Source organism: Chanodichthys erythropterus, chromosome 15 (genome assembly GCF_024489055.1).
Source record: "Chanodichthys erythropterus isolate Z2021 chromosome 15, ASM2448905v1, whole genome shotgun sequence".
NCBI classification, from domain to species: domain Eukaryota; kingdom Metazoa; phylum Chordata; class Actinopteri; order Cypriniformes; family Xenocyprididae; genus Chanodichthys; species Chanodichthys erythropterus.
Genome location: NC_090235.1, coordinates 11797327 through 11802188, shown reverse-complemented (window position 1 = coordinate 11802188; position 4862 = coordinate 11797327). Strand labels below are relative to the sequence as shown.

Below are 4862 nucleotides of genomic sequence, written 5' to 3'. Positions count from 1 at the left end.
CTGTAATGTTGAATTGCTATAATTCATGTTTAAAATTGGGGGAAAAATCAATTTCATCAAGACATCAGTTGCTCTATTAGTTATCAGTGATACTGGCCTTGGTATTAAACAAGTATTTTAAAAATACTGTCTTTATGTTGTTTCTACATTAATTTAGAGATTAACTGTGAAATGATTACATTATAAAATATATTAAAAACGTATAAAAACTTGTTTTTAATTGTGATTAATCACAGAAAGAATGTATGATTAATCTAGTTAATATTTTTAAAACAATTGACAGCACTAAATACCACCTTATTTCACTTTAATAAAATGACTCAAATGCCCACTCCTCACGACACACACATACCCTTTTTAATAATTTGCCTTTAAACACCTGTCTTTAACCATTCTGCAGGTGGAAGGTCATTTAGAAATATCAGCACAGTCCACAAAAGTGTTTTTTTCCTTCTTTATTCTTAAGTCTTCATATACAATCATACTTATTTTTTTCTACATTTTTATAGCATGCAGATAATTATCAGAGCTGTAATCTGACACAGTCTGACATTAAAGTGCTAAAAACTTGTGCAGACCCCATATCCCGTTGGTTTAGCTGTGTGACAGACTGAGGGAGACGATGATCATGATGATCAGATGAGCTGGAAGAGTTTGAGAAGCGCAGCGGAGGTGAGCGTGTAGATCAGAAGACCAGGCAGACCCACCATCCCCACAGGAGAAAGAGATCCAGCGGTGCTGTTGGCTGTCGTTGTTGTGTCATTGTTTGCGGTGGCATTGGTAAGACCATAGCTTGCAATCATTACAGCCACTAGCAGTAGTAGTAGTATTTGAGTTTTGGAAGCCATACTCAGGTCACTATTTAGATGAGACAAACAATGAAATAAAATGATTTCCTTCAGTTTTTTAAATGGTTTTAAAATCATATATATTAATATTTTATAACTAAGACACATCCCAAAATTCTAATACGGTCACATAGAAAACATAACTCATATATATAAAATAGTCATATTTACCGTTTGCCACAGATGATTGTTCTCTGCGTCTGTCGATTCTCTGGGATGTAAATGTGAACGGCAGAGTTGATCTCTGGCTTTTATTTGAATGTTACACATTACACCCTCGCAAGAGGCGGAGATGTGCTATTACTGCAGGATAGAGGGAATGCTTTTTTCTTTTTTTTGCTCAGTCTCTTCCTCTTGAAGGGTAGTTCACATGAAAATGAAAATTCAGTTTTCAATTACTCACCCTTTATGTTCTTCTAAACTTTTCTTCTGTGAAACACCAAATATTTTGAAGAACACTGGATCACATTGACTTTCACTGTATTGACAACAAAAGAATACAAATACAAAACAAACATAAAAAGAAAAGAAAAGCTGAGAAACGCTTCTGTGTTCCGCAGAAGAAAGGAAGACATACAGCTTTGGAACCAGAATAAATGATGACAGAACCTTAATTTTTGAGTGAATTAGTATCACTTCAATCTGAAGTTATTGAACTTTCATAGTAGGATATTTGGGAATATAAATGGTCAGATTAATTTTCTTGATTTTGAGAGCAGCAGTGTTGTTTTTATTTATGTATAAACAATAGGACTTAATGTGAGGACATTTTTCACATCAGTTTGGTGATTTTCAGGTAAGCTTTTTTAAGGTTTATTCCTTAAAAGTAGTTTTACATCAGCTGGAAGAGGTTCTGTCTCATTATTAGGCATTGTCATATCACAGGTTGGTTCAAAGTGAAACTTGCTGGAAGCAATAAAGTTTGCATATCAGCTGAACGATCAAACAAACCTGAAACATTTCTGAAGGCCAACACACAGCTTTATGTTGTTCATTAATTCTGTTAAAAAACAACACCTGTACCTGTTTGTAACAATGGTTCATCAAGTCTGCATAGTCAGTGATCTTAACTGACTAGATTAAGACAAATAATAGTCCCTTTTAAAGCCCCTTGAGTAAGCCGCAAATATTATTTACTTCATATTTAAACAAACTGCTGAGAACACATTTAGACTTGTTTCAGCACTAACTTTGTGCATTTTTTCCCCCTCGTTTTTTGTTAAGCATAAGGAAAGCTTCTGTAATGGGTGCCAGATTTCATTTAGTCAGATTACCATCTTGTGCAAGAGTGTAAAATGGCTGGCCTAGCTGGATGATTCCCATATCGTGCAGAGAGACACCATGGAATTGCTCCGGTAGCTGAGGAATCCGGTATAAATATAAATGCCATTTAGTTTAAACCCCTCTTGATGTGTTTATCAGCCCTGCTTGTCATTCTCAAGTCTTATATACATCAGGTTGTGCACATTGATGCATTATACAGTATGCACACATTATGATATTTTGGTGACCAAATTTACACAGTGTACATGCCCAAAATACACTTTGGTTTTGACTTCATGGTTTCAGATCTCCAGTAATAACAACTGTTTCCTGAACAACAGATCTGGTCTCTGTACAACACTTGCAGCATTGTCTTTATTTTAGTTCATTAAAATTGGTCTGAATCTCATCCTATAGGGTCTAGTTCTGGTCTGGGTCTTAAAGGTCTTGACTTCAACTCAAAACATATCAATGGTTGTCAGTGTGTCCAATGATTCAAAAATTGAGCCATCAGAGAGGAGGTCACGTGTGATTCTAATTTGCTTAGATATTGAGCACTAAAGCAGTCAAATATTACACACTTGCATTAAGTTAATATCAACACAGAATAATTTTGTATGCATGAAATCCCATCATTTGCCATAATGTACAGTACACAACAGGCTAGAGCACACTGTAGGCCTGCACGATTCTGGGAAAAATATTAATCACGATTTTTTAGCTTAGAATTGATATCACGATTCTCTACAACGATTTTTTTTCTCATGAAATGTAATGTTTATAGCACACATGAACCATGACAAAACAAAACAAATTGGAAGTAACGTACCAAAAATATTTGTTTTGGCACCTATAGAACATTGCACATCACCACAAGCCTGTAAACATAGAGGCTTCAATGAATAGAACTACCGCGCTCGCTCGACGAGTGAAACACGAGACTAGCGTTCACACCAAACGCGAATAGAGAGTCAAATTCGCGTCTACCGCGTCTAGTTTGCCACTTGAACATTTTGAATGCATTCGCGCGTCTAGAGCGAAATAGACGCGCGTAAAAAACAAGCGTTTGAAGCGAAATTGACACGCGTCCGAGGCGAAATCCGCTTCTTGTGTGAGGGGCAACTGCTAGGCGGTTGTCTGTTTGCAAGATGGCTGATGTTGATCGTGCGTTCATCGAGAGAGCCACCGCTTTGTATTTGCTCTGGAGAGCAGAACAGCGGCGTAGGGGTCAGCGTCGCGGGAAGGCTGCGGGTCGATAAACTTGTACGTGACTCAAAAGTGAAATGTGTATTTACAACTTACCAGGTAGCCCAATCTCCTCACCGACACTCTTCCAAGCGAGCTCCTTTTTATTCCTGTCTGAAGTATGAACTTGTGTCATAAATCTCTGGCTGACGCGCGAATGAGGCGAATTCGCGTCTTCCGCGCCGTGAGACCTCCAGACGCGCGTAAACGCGTCTTTACATTGACTTAACATTGAAATCATTCGCGCCAGACGCTCTATTCGCGTTTGGTGTGAACAGGCGCTTTGTCGTTGGCTGAGGGTGAAGCCCTGTGAGAGCGGTCCTTTCAAAATAAAGGCTGATTTTTTATTTTTTTTAAATCGAAGTCATTTAAAAATTAAATCGTGAACAGGGTGAATCGAGATCGCGATTTTATAACGATTTATCGTGCAGGCCTAGCACACTGCACAAGATATTATATCCCACAATGCAATATGCTCGACTTCATCATCCATTTCTAACTAATGAACAGTGCTGTGTGAGTTACTTTAAAAAGGTAATTAATTACTAGCTACTAGTACATCTTCAACAGTGTATTTAGATTACTGTACTAATTAATCTCTCTCTAAAAAGTATTGGATTGCCTATTACTTTCTAAATCACTAACCTCTACCAGTTGCACAATACAAGGATAGACATGAAACTGCTCTTTTAATTCTTTCAAACAATATACAACTGCATAAATTATTCTTGAACTGACCAAAGTGTGTAAAGGGAGAAGGTTACATTAAAACATACCTTTAACATTACATTTTGATGTTATAGCCACTGTTGTTTTATGTAAAACTGTCATAGTCTATACAGTATTTAATGCGATTACATCAGAAGTAGCTGTAATTACAGAAAAATTAAGATATATCTTAACTTTTTTACTTTTCAAGGGAAAAGTAGATTACAGTAGGCCTAAATAATTTACTTAGTAATTAATTACACCCAACACTATTAATGAACCAGAAGTAATATCAGTTGTTGTGTTAAATATCTTTGTTGACTTATTATGTGCCAAAAGTAAGAATTGGAACTGAATCTGAATAAAAACTGCTAAATAACAATTTCAGAATGCCACACGCTACAATAAGCAAGAGGCATATTATGTAAATAACATATATATATATATATATATATATATATATGTGTGTGTTTTTCCACATGATATTAAAAAAACAGTAGGCAGTAATGTATTTATATGTCCATGGTGTGCAGTAGTACCAACAAAGAACATATCTGTGCAGATGGAGCTCAGGCCAACCAATAGAATCGCGGATTGCGAGTGACGTAATGTCACCCGGAAGTCCATTAACAACAATGTGCTATTGTTTATTATAAATATCTTTATACAAATGCATGCAAATATATTTAGAAGAAAATGCTAATGTAAATTATCTGAAGAGATGTAAATAAGCAGCGAGCTAACTTTAGAAAATAACTTTATGGATGGTTTACTAATGCACATCATGTTTATGTAAAA

The 4862-nt window shown here is 36.1% G+C and overlaps 1 long non-coding RNA gene across 2 annotated transcripts; it reads right to left on the bottom strand.

Moving 5' to 3' along the window:
• Positions 1–456: 456 nt before the first annotated feature.
• On the bottom strand, positions 457–3742 carry LOC137037233 (uncharacterized). 2 transcript variants are annotated; one of them, XR_010897269.1, is made up of 4 exons: positions 3414–3742; positions 1252–1326; positions 1020–1151; positions 457–858 (listed from the first exon to the last, which is right to left on the bottom strand). It is a non-coding gene; the product is annotated as an uncharacterized lncRNA (long non-coding RNA). The 2 variants fall into 2 exon arrangements; XR_010897268.1 differs by having other exon boundaries at positions 1020–1059.
• Between the last annotated feature and the right edge of the window lie 1120 nt (positions 3743–4862).